Source organism: Pelophylax lessonae (genome assembly GCF_965119305.1).
Source record: "Pelophylax lessonae genome assembly, chromosome: 2".
In the NCBI taxonomy this organism is placed as follows: domain Eukaryota; kingdom Metazoa; phylum Chordata; class Amphibia; order Anura; family Ranidae; genus Pelophylax; species Pelophylax lessonae.
The window spans coordinates 642,789,657-642,804,126 of record NC_138769.1 but is presented as its reverse complement, the minus strand read 5'-3'; positions in this window follow the sequence as shown (position 1 = coordinate 642,804,126).

Genomic DNA, 14,470 nt, shown 5'->3' with positions numbered 1-14,470 from the left:
TGAAATCTCATAGCAGCTCTGGGCCTAGCCGGTTTGACGCACATCCCTTGCCTGGTGCATGTGCTGAATTTGGTGGTGCAGAGGTTCCTTAAAAACTACCCCGATATGTCAGAGCTGCTGCAGAAAGTGTGGGCCGTCTGTGCGCACTTTTGGCGTTCTCACCCTGCTGCTGCTCGCCTGTCAGCGCTGCAGCGTAACTTCGGCCTTCCCGCTCACCGCCTCATATGTGACGTGCCCACAAGGTGGAACTCCACCTTGCACATGCTGCAAAGTGCAAGCAGCAACAGGCCATAGTGGAGTTTCAGCTGCAGCACGCACGCGTGAGTCGCTCTGCGGAACAGCACCACTTCACCACCAATAACTGGGCCTCCATGCGAGACCTGTGTGCCTTGTTGCGCTGTTTTGAGTACTCCACCAACATGGCCAGTGCCGATGACGCCGTTCTCAGCTTAACTATCCCACTTCTATGCCTCCTTGAAAAAACAATTCAGGCGATGATGGAAGAGGATGTGGCACAGGATGAGGAGGAGGAGGAGGAGGAGGATGAAGAGGTAACATTTCCAAGGCTTTCAGGGCAGTCATTTGCAAGGGGCTCTGAGGGTGGGTTCCTGCACACACAAACGCCAGGGACACAATTGTCCAGCAGGGGCACAGTTCTGGAGGATGAGGAGGATGAGGAGCTGGAGGAGGAGATGGAAGCATGTTCACAGCAGGGTGGCACCCAGGCCAGCTCATGGCCATCACTGGTGCGTGGCTGGGGGGATACAGAGGACACGGACGATACACCTCCCACAGAGGACAGCCTTTCGTTGCCTCTGGGCAGCCTGGCACACATGAGCGATTACATGCTGCAGTGTCTCCACAACGACCGCCGAGTTGCCCACATTCTAACTTGTGCTGATTACTGGGTGGCCACGCTGCTGGATCCCCGTTACAAGGACAACGTACCGTCCTTAATTCACTCACTGGAGCGCGATCGCAAGATGCGCGAGTACAAGCGCACGCTGGTAGACGCCATGCTGCTGGCATTCCCACCTGACAGCGGGGCCACAGTGGAAGCACAAGGCAGAGGAGGAGGAAGAGGTCGCCAACGCAACCAGGGCACCGCCAGCACCTCAGAAGGCAGGGTTAGCATGGCCGAAATGTGGAAAAGCTTTGTCAGCACGCCACAACAAACAGCAGCACCAGCAGCTCATATGGAACGTCTTAGCAGGAGGCAGCATTTCACCAACATGGTGGAGCAGTATGTGTGCACACGCCTAGACGTACTAAATGAGGGGTCTGCCCCCTTCAACTTCTGGGTCTCCAAGTTGGGCACATGGCCTGAGCTTGCCCTTTACGCCTTGGAGGTGCTGGCGTGCCCTGCAGCCAGTGTATTATCTGAACGGGTATTTAGCACGGCTGGGGGCGTTATCACAGACAAGCGCAGCCGCCTGTCCAGAGACAATGTGGACAAGCTCACGTTCATTAAAATGAACCAGGCATGGATCCCACGGGACTTTTCCGTACCTTGTGCAGAATAGCGATGGATACCGACCTTACCCAGCCATTGTTCCATTTTTGCTCTTTCTCACTCTTTTGGGGTGTACCCTCATTTAAAATTTGTGAAAAGAAGCAGTGTTGGCTACCTCGTCCTCCTCAGGGCCAGATTAACGTAGGGGCTATTGGAGCTGCAGCTCCAGGCCCCTACCTTTATATAGGCCCCAGGTTGGCCATGTTCACTGTTACCGCTCTTCTGTCACTTGTAAACACAGAAGTCTGGCTTCTATGCTCGCTTCCCCAGGCAGCTCCCTCAGAACCTCCCCACACAGCACGAAGGCCGGACAAGGAGGGACAGTTGCCGATGCATGGATGTGTTTATGGGCTTCAGAGACAGCATCCCATGTGGAATTAGGCATGCATGGCTGCACTCTTCCTCCTCTGGGTGCATGCCAAGGCACGGCCCTTAAGGCCCTTCAAAATCCTCAGCACCAAGCCCATGATGCTCTTAATCCGGCCCTGGTCCTCCTCCACCGCCGCTTCCACCTACACCGCCCATAGGTGTGCGCAGCCTATTGCATTAGGGTGTGCACCCCAAAGTTTAAATACACATGCATGTGTTTGCCTACATGTACATGGCCCCGATACATTACTCTCCCTGCTGGCAAAGTGAAATAGAGCAGAGCAGGTCCGAGGGAGATCTTTCTCATCTCCTCACTGGCAAACAGAGCGATAATGCTATGTGCCCTAGGTGATTAGGGTGTGCCCAGGTACACCCGGCACACCCTGTGCGCACGCCTATGACACCGCCACATCCACCACCACCTCAACCTCCCTCCAACTCCATATGGGCCTCGTCCTTCAGAGATGAAGAACATTGTTTTATTTTTCTGGGTTTTTTTTTGTTGTTTTAAGTTATTTCCCTATCCACATTTGTTTGCAGAGCACTTGCCATGCTCTTAACTATGTTTTGCTGCCATTTGCAGCACTCTAGCCCTTTCCATTGGTGTTTTAGAGCCATTTTAGTGCCTTAAAGTTCGGGTCCCCATTGACTTCAATGGGGTTCGGTGTCCGGGAAAAGTTCGGCAAAAGTCCGGGACACGGACCCAGACTTTTTTTTAAAGTTCGGCCGAACCTGCCGAACACGGACATCCAGGTGTCCGCTCAACTCTACTCCTCACTAATATCTGGCATAGGAAAAAAAATGACTAATCTAAATCCATTGTCAGGAGATGTTTCATTCATGAGGTTTCTATCTTCTGTGTACAGGAGGTGGGGTCTTTCTTCAGGTGTCCAAATCACTGCCTGCCTATTAAGTGGTGGATCCTCTCAAGATCCATAAGAGGATGATGTCAGCAAAAGGGGACTGGGCGGAAGCACATCTCCCATTCACCCAGAAAAAGATCTGGCGAGGGACATAAACAGAGGACCTAGATGAGTATAAAATTTAATTATAGGTTTAAGCTGGGTATACTGTATATCCAGATTAGTGATGGGGATGCAGGGATCTCTCCCACTGCACTATTATATTCTGACATTGAGGAATCCCCCCCGCACCGCTCTCAGAATATACTGATCGAATGCTGTTTTTCTAGCAGGACAGTCCACTAGTTGTACTACCCCTGTCAGAACACAATAGCTCAGAGGGGAGATCGTACAAACATTGTATAGTTAGTACAGTGAGCTCCTCAGTTTTTTTGTCGTTCAGTGGCTTGGTTGAATAAAAAAAAACCTGTCAGTGTATACCAGGCTTAATGTGTTACTAAACCCACAACAGTAAAATCAGTGTGTACTTTATATGCAGTAAAGCTTGTTATACTCACTGTGAAAAGGGTTAACCGTCTGCATTGTGTAAAAAAGCTGTTTGATCCTGTCTTCTCTAATCCTCCCCTCATTCCATTGTCCCCTGATAATTTCCTGATAACACAGAGTCTAAGGAGTCAGGCTGTACATGCTCAGTTTGGTGTATTTTGCTAGGAGAGGTGTGTTTCTTGGGAGAGTGCATGTGATCAGCACAGGGCCAATCAGCACTGTCCAGACAGAGGGTCAGGGGTTCTGCAGTCTCATAGAACATTCAGAAAACTCTTCCTACAAGCTTTAACCAGTGCTTGGCTGGACACTGATAGAAGTCACAAGACTGCTCTAATTGCTTTTTTAGCAGTTTGTATTTACTAAAATAATTGCTATTCCATGTTCTGTGTACTGTGAGAGACCATATATTGTGAATTCAGGGTCCTGGGTTTACTAACACTTTAACCACTTCCCGACCACCCGCCGCCTATTTACTGTGGCAGGGTGGCTCTCCTGCGCAAACCGACGTACGTCTACGTCGGTCGGGTGCGGGAAGCTAGGGGGCGAGCATGCACCAGCGGTGGCGCGCTCCCGCCCCCACTCGGCAGCAGGGAAGCCAATGAACCAGTCAGGTGTCTTCGATTGCCGCCTAACACCCGCGATCACTCCCCGCTGAGGGAGAAGGACAGTCGGCTGTTGTAAACACAGCTGACCGCTCTTCTCCCTGAAATGATCACAGAGCTCATGTGATCCTTCTATATAGGATCACATGTCTCTATGGTCATTTCACAAGCCACGCCCCCCCAAAGTTAGAATTACTCCCCTAGGCTCACATTGAACCCATTGATCACCCATAGGGTTAACCCTTTCCCTGACAGTGTCATTATTACAGTAACAGTGCATATTTTTAGCACTGCTTACTGTAGTAATGTCACTGGTACTCCCAAAAGTATCCAAAATGTCAGTTAGGGGTCAGATCTGTCCGCTGCAATGTCGCAGTCCCGCAAAAAAACGCATGTCGCCGCCATTACTAGTAAAAAAAAAAAAAAATGACATAAATCTTTTCCGTAGTTAGTAGAGGCAATAACTTTTGCGCAAACCAATCAAAATACGCTTATTGTGATTTTTTTTTTTACCAAAAATATGTAGCAGAAAACAAATTGGCCTAAAATTTTAAAACATTTTGATTTATATATATATTTTTTTTGAGAATGTCCTATAGCAGAATGTGAAAAATATTGTTTTTTTTTTTCAAAATTGTTGCTCTTTTTTTGTTTATAGCGCAAAAAATAAAAATTGCACAGGTGATCAAATAGCACAAAAAGAAAGCTCTATTTATGATAAAAAAAGGACATCAGTTTTATTTGGGTACAGCATCGCACAACCGTGAAATTGTCCGTTAAAATAACGCAGTGCCGAATCGCAAAATAGGGCCTTGCCATTAACCTTCCTAGCGGTATTCCCGAGTGTGACTCGGGGTAAGATTTTAGTGCCAAAAGCGGTAACAGCGAGTCACACTCGGGGTAGCGCTAAGAAGATCGCTGGATGCTGGAGGAGGTTTTACTTACCTTTTCTCCGGGATCCAGCGAAGACTGCGGGCGGTGTGCGGCGGCGGAGCTTCCTCCCGATCGTCTGCGAGCCCCGGCTTCCGTCTCCGGCGACTTGACGTCCGCCAGGGGGTGGAACCGGCGGCAAATTCAAATGTAAAATGCACCAAACACACTGATACCGTTCAAAATAAAATAAAATCACATTACATTGCCCCCCAGTGCCCTTTCCTGCAGTTTTACTGTACTTTTTATGTAAATATATGTATATATATATATATATACAGTATATATATATATATATATATATATATATATATACGTATATATATATACACATATACATTATATATATATATATATATATATATATATATACACACACACACATATATATGTATATATATATATATATATATATATATATATATATATATATATACATATATACATATATATGTATATGTATATGTATATATATATATATATATATATATATATATATATATATATATATACACACACGTATATATAAATATATACACGTAATTCTTCTGAATGAGCAGCCCAAACCAACTGTATACATTATATATATATATATATATATATATATATATATATATATATATATATATATATATATATATATATATATACATATATATACGTATATATATATATATATATATATATATATATATATATATAAAATATATGTATACATAATATATGTATGTATACATACATATATATATATAATATATATAATAAATGTATACAGTTGGTTTGGACTGCTCATTCACAAGAATTACATGCAAAATAATGGTACCGCTTTCAGCACCTAAAATCCAAAAGAATCATACCGCCAGGGATGTTAAGGGGCAAATCCTTTCGGTCTTAAAGTGGTTAAGAAAACATCTGCAAAGTTATTGTCCTTAATGGAAATGAGAATCAGGACCCAAGAACATGAGCAACTTAGCAAAACTGTTTTTGTAAACTATAGGTTGGGCCAATTGCCAGACAACTGATGTAAAAGTTGTGACAAATAAAATGGAGGTATGTACCTTCAGACCTGAGCTGTATTTGTTTTCTGTAAATTGTACCATTTCCTAATTTTTTCCTGTGTATTTATTTAGGAATACATATTGCTGCCAACGGATGTTGTTGGCATACAGTAAACTTGTTTTTTATTTTCTCTGATGAGAAGTGCAAACACAGACAAAAGGGCATTTTCTCTACTTTAGGCTGCGGAATAGATATCATAAAAATCAATAGATCTGATAAGTGGCGGTCCCAGTTAAAATATTTATCATGGTTTTGTAAATATTTTATTAAGTTTAAATGTTTCATATTTCAAACTTTTAGCAACATTGAAGATATTTTATTTATAACTAGTTTTGCTGTTTGTATATTTCTTTTGGAAAATATAGTATAGGTAATGTAGGAACAAGACTTTAAAATACATCCGAAATACAAATTAAATAATTTTGTGCCTGCACTTAAAGAAGATCTCTAGGCAGAAATAAATGCAGCTCTGTAATCATTACACATCATTATATGTATTTTTAATTCAAGCAGCATAGTAAGTACCTGAATTTGATCTATATTAGCCTTCTGCAGTGCCAATCAGTTCATGTGCTCATAGGAAGAGAACGGCAGAGACATGAGCTCAGCCCTGTACCGCTTTTCCTTTCATTGAGCAATAACAAGTTGGGGTGGCTCCAGAATGGCCTGGTCTGAGATGGCATGGGTGAAATAATGGTGGCCATAAGAAAGACGACATCCAGCATCAGAAATACATTTCTGCAGGGGAATTCTCTGGATTGAAGGTGTATATTGCAGAAAAAGCTAGTTTTGTTATTTTATGTAGACTTGGGACCCCAACACGGCCAATGAGAGACATGACTAATGGGAGCTCTTGGACCAGGTTGTTGGGTACCCATAATATGTGATTGTGATATTATCTTATTTATAAGTTGCAGTATTGTATGCTCAGTTTGTTGCCTCTGTTTTGCCATTGTTTATTGGTATTATTGTTGTTTTATTCTGTTGAGTATGTTGCCCCAATAAAGAACCCTTCCTTCAGCCTTGGTGAGTCAGAGAGTATGGTACTGTCTAGCAGGTTGACAACACTTTGGACAGGGTAACCAAAACATCAGTGGCTCCTTTGGGGGCAAGGCTTAACTTCTCAATACATAATGGAAAGTTGCTTTGTAGTAGACAAAAGACACTTAATAGCATTGCCTGACAGTTCCGTTCAGTAAACAAGAAGTTACAAAGACACAAGATTTCTCACAGGTTATCAAATGTACTTAGCTTTAATAGGAAAATGTATGCAGCCACCATATCCAAGCACTTGCGGTAATATATTATATTTTTGTTCTTGAGTTAAAATATACTGTAAGTGATCGTATATTCAAGTATCACCATAGGGGACTACTATGAGAACAGCAGCAGGCTTTCACGTATCTGTTCCTTCTTTGATTTCTACTATGCTCCACAGTGCTGCCATGTTGGCTGCTGATGTCCTCCTAAGGTGAAATCTACTGTATTGGTAGATGCCCTACATCCTGTCCAGGGAATATCATGCATGGCATACAGTAATCAGGCAGAAGGGATTCAATCCCTGATCTCAGGTTTCTAGGTGATGGGACCAGAGATGTATAGTAACTAAGTAGAACTACTTCACTACTGTACTTAAGTACCGAAAGGCGGTATCTGTACTTTCCTAGAGTAGAATTTTTTTCTCCTTCTTCCACTTTTACTTCACTACATTTTTTCAATGATTTCAATACTTCTACTCCGATATTTTTTTTTTGTGCTGCATAGTTACTCGTTACAATTATAAAAATTACCACTACCGGAACAGTAGATGGCAGGTTTCATGAAGCTCAAAACATGTGTATTATCAGCGCATACGAAAATAAATGCTACTGTATTTATAAATAAAAGCTGCATTTGAAATAATAAAATACAATATGATGTTCAAACTTTTGACTTCTTTCTTTAATAACTACATAACACAGTACTTGTACTTTTACTTTCAGTACTTGAGTAGCAATTTTTTTTCATAACTACTGGTACTTTTACTTTCAGTACTTGAGTAGCAAAATTTTTTAAAAAACTACTTGCAATACTTAAGTACAAAAAATGTTCAATACTTTAGTACTTCTACTCAAGTCACTTTTTGATTGAGCACTTCCACTTCTACTCAAGTCACTTTTTAATCGAGCACTTGTACTTTTACTCAAGTATGAGTTTCGAGTACTTTATACAACTCTGGATGGGGCAAGTGACCACCAACCACTGTGCTGACAGAATTTTTGGGATCATAACGGCACTGCATGTGCAACAGACAATGTACATGTAGATTGTAACATCAAATGAAACACTGTTTCACTGTTTTATTAAATTACAAAACGATGTAGTGATGTTATTATTGTTGGCAAATAAACATTTTACTCTACTCATTTTATTTTGTCTTCGTTTATTCTTGTAATTAGATATTCTAAGTTTTTGTTTTCTTTTACTTACAGCATACATTGATATGTGCCAAGTGCAAATGTCAGAGTATTACAAAGTTCTATTAACCACTTAAGGACCGGGCATATTTCTGACACTTGTTGTTTACAAGTTAAAATCTTTTGTTTTTTTTTTGCTAGAAAATAACTTAGAACCCCCAAACAATATATATATATATATATATATATATATATATATATATATATATATATATATATATATTTTAGCAGAAACTCTAGAGCAGTGATGGCAAACCTTGGCACCCCAGATGTTTTGAAACTACATTTCCCATGATGTTCATGCAGTCTACACTGTAGTTGAGCATCATGGGAAATGTAGTTCCCAAACATCTGGGGTGCCAAGGTTCGCCATCACTGCCCTAGAGAATAAAATTGAGATTGTTGCAATATTTTTTTATCACACTGTATTTACGCTATAGTTTTACAAACACAATTTTTGGGGAAAAAATAAACTTTTTTAAATTAAAACATAAGAAAACAGTAAAGTTAGCCCATTTTTTTCTATAATGTTAAAGATAATGTTACACCGAGTAAATAGATACCCAACATGTCATGCTTCAGAATTGCGCACGCTTGTGGAATGGCAACAAACATTGGTACTTAAAATCCCAATAGGCGACGCTCTAAACATTTCTACAGGTTACCAGTTTAGAGTTACAGAGAAGGCCTAGGGCTCAAATTATTGCTCTTGCTCAAACCTCACATGTGTGGTTTGAACACCGACATACATACAGTACGTGGACGCGATATGCGTTCGCTTCTGCGCGCGAGCTAACTGGGATGGAGCGCTTTAATTTTTTTTTCCTATTTATTTTATCTTTTATTTTTTAGTTTTACGCTGTCCTTCTAACTCTAAAAAAAAAAAAAAAAAATATTTTGATCACTTTTATTCCTATTACAAGGGATATAAACATCCCTTGTAATAGAAATAAGCAGGACAGGACCTCTTTAATGTGAGATGTGGAGTCAAAGACCTCAGATCTCACATCTACTCTAAAAAGCAAAAAAAAAAAAAAGTCATTTTTTTTTTATGATGAAAAAAAAATGGGCTCTTTAAGGCCGTTGAGAGGAAGCGACATATGACGTCGCTCAGGTCCTCCAAGGCCACAGATTTGAGTGGGGGCCATCTTGCCCTCACTCAACTTTCTGCCTCAGAGGACTGAATCCTTTTCCCCACTACCGATAGCTCTGGTAAGCAGGGAAAATGACCGGGAAGTGGTGGGAGAGGTCCCCTCTCCCACCGCCCATAAAGGTGATCCTGCGGCGAATCCGCTGCTGGGACCACCTTTATGTTAAAGGGACCTCTGGCCGTTTAAAAAGATACACGGGTTAAGGCAGCTATCTGCTGCCATAACCCCGGTATTTAACGTCAAAGGACCGACGTAAATACACGGTGGGCGAGTAGTTGACAAAAAATTATAACATCTTGTACAGTTTTTTCTTAATCATTTTCTAAAAAAACAACATATTTATCTAAGTTACCCAGATCTATGTACATAATTCATTGAAATGCTTATTTCCCCATGTTTCTGGCTGAAATATTTGTTTGACATAATGTTTCAGCTTTTAAATGAAAAACTGTAAGCCATATGAAAAGGTAGACCTTGCAGGAGGGGAAATAACATTTACCTCCTTGGAAATAGGATCTTTTTGATAAAAGAGGTTTGATCCTGTGAGTGTAGGAAGAGATGTAGCACTGGTTGATCTATAAGAGACATTTAGAGGGATCTAGGAGAAACATTATTGAAGGATTTAGAAGATACAATGCTAAATGATCTATGAGATCATGTTGTTGGCCCACAACATGAAATGGGAGCTCTAGAATATACAGTACTGAATGATCTCTAGGAGAATACTGCATGATTTAGGAGATACAGTACTGAATGATTTAAGAGTTTTAGAAGGGAATGATCTAGGTGATACAATAGTAGATGTTCTAGGAGAAACAAAAGTGAATGATCTAGGAGATACAAGACTTAATGATCTGGATAAGACAATAGTAAATGGTATAGGAGATTCAGCACAGAATGAGCTAGGAGATACGATACTAAATAATCTAAAGTTTTTTTAGTACTGATTGATCTGGAAGATACAATATTGAATGATTTAGGAGATAGAGAGGTACTGAATGATTCGAGAATAGGAATACTGAATGATCTAGAAAAAAAAAAAAGGGAAATGTACTAAAACTGAAGAAGAGAATCTGGAGCAGCTGTGCATGGTAGCCAATCGTCTTCAGCTTGATCAGTTAAGCTTTGAGAATAAAAGCTGAAAGCTCTCTGGTTGCCGTGCACATCTGCTTCAGATTCTGTCTGCTCCAGTTTTAGTAAATTCCCCTCTAATTACTGAGTGGTCTAGGAGATATAGCATTGAATGGTTAATAAACATATCACATATTTCTGTCGAGTATGTATCACTGGTCCTTCTCTAGAGTGTATTCTACAGACTTACATCTTACAGAGTATGGTTTGCAGATTTTAAGGAGAGTACACCATTATAACAGGGTAAATCTGCTGAACAATCTATAATGGTACCTTTGTATTGTTTTTCTTTTTTTTTTTTTTGTAATTACATATTTTATTTAATTCATTAAAAGTGATTATGAGACGATACATAAACAAAAAATAATATTAAAATTACTCAAAATGATATTCTGGAGACTGGTTAACATGATCCAAAATTAGTAATACTTCTGGGGTGATAATCCCAGCATGTTTCGCCGACAGATTTGGCTTCTTCAGGGGATAATTTGTTATCACACCACTGTGTATTAGGGCATAGATTAGTTATCCAGATTGCACTTGTTTATATGAAAAAATCGACTAGATATCGATTCAATTAGTTCAGGCAAACATCCACCGATAGGCTATAAGGTAGAGCGCTCATATGCTGGCCGATTGAGGAAAGAGTCAGGTCTGAATAAATCACCCAAACTAACAATAGCGGAGTGTATCGAAGATGGCAAATCACCACGTATCCACTTCTATATACTGTATAAGAAGTTTGCTACTTACAACCCCTTTCGCAAGCCACCAAGAAAGAAGTTCAAGTTGGAACCTAGCCTTTAAACAGAGAATCAGCGTGACTGTCATGGCTGCACCGCCGTTGTGTACAGTAGCAGAATACATTTTGGCCTACATGTATAAAGAAATTAAAAAATATTGTTTATTTTCAAAACGTTTCATCTTTTTTCATTTATATAGGAAAAAAAAAAAACTTAGTGGTGATAAAATACCACCAAAAGAAAGCCTATTTGTGTTAAAAAAAATTATATAAACTTCACTTGGGTACAGCGCCGCACGACCGGGCAACTGCCAGCCAAAGTAGCGCAGTGCCAAATAGCAAAAAAAATGGCCTGGTCCTTAATCACTCAAGCCCCGGAAGATTTGGCTGCTCAAAGACCAGGCCCTATTCTGCGATTCGGCACTGCGCGACCCCAACGGACAACTGCGCGGCCGTGCGACGCCGCACCCAAACGAAACCTACGTCCTTTCTTTCCCACAAATAGAGCTTTCTTTTTTTTTTTCTTTTTTTTATTTATATTTCTTTATTCATTTTTCAGATATAAAAGGCAAAAAAAGAATTACAACACTCCAATCACTGGAGAATTTATCTGTACATTTTATCCACATATTTCCCTTTTTCCCCTTTATCCCTCCTCCCTCCCTTGTCCCCCCCCCCTTTCTCTTCTTGTCAATTTATTCCCATAAGATCTTTATATTCCCTTGTAGCCTTAAAGTTTTGCCACTCCTCCCAAATTTTCTCTCTATCTCCCTGTTCATCTTCTTCCCAGCTTCTTAATTGTTCAAGCTTTCTAGTTTTTTCTACCTTGAGCAGCCATTCTTTACTGGTTGGAGGTTCTTCTTTTTGCCATCTTTGGGGGATTAGGCTTTTAGCTGAATTTAATAAATGGGGGAGAAGTGTTTTCTTATATTTTTTCACTGACATATGGGTTCCATGAAATAAACATTTCCAAGGATCCAAAGTAATGTCCATTTTGGTAATTTTTATTATCAAATCTGTAACCTCTCTCCAAAATAATTTAATTTTGGGACACTCCCACCAAATATGTGCTATAGTCCCTATCATCTGACACCCCCTCCAACATAGCCTTGAACTCTCTTCCTGGATTCTGCCTACTTTATCGGGAGTATTATACCACCTTGCAATCAATTTTTAGTTCATCTCATCAGTGTTAGTATCTATCGCTGATCTATGTACTAATTGAAGACTCTTCTCCCACTGATTATTATTAGTGCAAGGGCCAAAATCTCTTTCCCATTTTTCTTTTAGTGAGGGTCCTCTCTCTTTTGTTATTATTGATAATATTTTATACACATTTGAGATATTATTGGGTATCCTATCTGATAGACACATTTGTTCTAAGGGTCGTAAATCATTCATATCTCTCAACGGCTGTGGTAACGACAGTGTAAAATGCTTCAACTGAATATATCTCCACTCATTAATCTTCCAATCTCTCTTCCTTTGCTTTAAATCTGCCAAGGATATAATTTTTCCCTGCTCTAATATGTCCCCCAATCGTGCTTCTCCCTCCAAAATCCAATTTCCTAATTCCTTCCCTTCTCCTGGTGCAAAAAATTTTGTGCCCTGTAAAGGTATCATTGGTGAATTGTGCTTCCATTTTTCTTTTTTATTTATATTATCCCAAACCTTGATAGCGTGTCGTGTAATTTTATGTGTATTGATATCTAAATTTCTGACCCTCGAGGGTATCCATATAACTTTTGCTAATTGTGTGCCACTCATTATATTTTCTATTGTTACCCAATTTCTGTCACTTTTTTTTGTCCATTCTATCACCCTTGTAAGTATTGATGCATAATAATAATTTTTAACATTTGGTAGTGCTAATCCCCCTTGTCCCTTTCCTTTACTTAGTGTCTCAAACCTTACCCTTGGCTTTTTATATTTCCATATGAAACGGGAAATTAGAGTTTTGAGTGTTTTGAGGAATCCCTGGGGTATTGATATAGGGATCATCTGGAATTTGTATAGAATTTTAGGCATTATTATCATTTTTATCGCATTAATTCTTCCTATCCAGGAGAAGATTCTTGGGGATAATCTATTAAGTTCTGTTCTTATTTCATTTAAAAGTTGAATGAAATTTGTTTTATAAAGTTTTTCTGGAGTTGGGGTTAGTTTAATCCCTAGATATTTGATCTCATCTTTTTTCCAGTTGAACTGAAATTCTTTTTTCAGTCTCTCCTCTTCTTGTTTGGGGATATTAATATTTAATATTTCTTATTTTTTTTGGTTGATCTTTAAATTAGAAAGCTCTCCATATTGTTTCATTATTTTTATTAGATTAGGCAGGGATATCCTAGGATTACTTATATAGAGCAGGATGTCATCTGCGAAGGCTGATACCTTATATTCCTCTTGTCCCATCCTTACTCCCCCAATGTCCCCACTATTCCTGATGGTTGCTAGTAGGGGTTCCAAGGATAAAACAAAAAGCATTGGGGACAAGGGGCAACCCTGTCTTGTTCCGTTGTACATTTTAAATGGGTCTGACAGAGTTCCATTAATCTTTACCTTCGCAGTTGGTTGGTTATACAATGTTTTAATCCAGGCCAACATTTTGGTCTTTATTCCCAATTCCTCTAGAGTGTTTATCATGAACTCCCAGTCTACTCTGTCAAACGCTTTTTCCGCGTCAATTGACAGTAGTAGACTGGGAGTTCTACTTTTCACCATCTGGCTAATCAAAAGTATGGTCTTTATCCCATTGTCTCGTCCCTGTCTGCCTGGGATAAATCCCACTTGATCGTTGTGTATCCACTCCTTCATCAAATTCTTCATCCTGGTAGCCAATATTTTTGTAAATAATTTAGTATCGACATTTAGGAGGGATATGGGTCTAAAACTAGAGCACAATAACGGATCTTTTCCCTCTTTACGTATAACTGTTATTGATGCAGATAAGGCATCCTTGCTCATCTCATACTGGGTACCTATCCCGTTTATATATTCTTTAAATCTTGGAATTAGAATTTCCCTGAATTTTTTATAATAATTTATTGTAAATCCGTCCGGTCCTGGACTTTTACCTGGACTCGTTTCTTTAATAGCTCTTTCTATTTC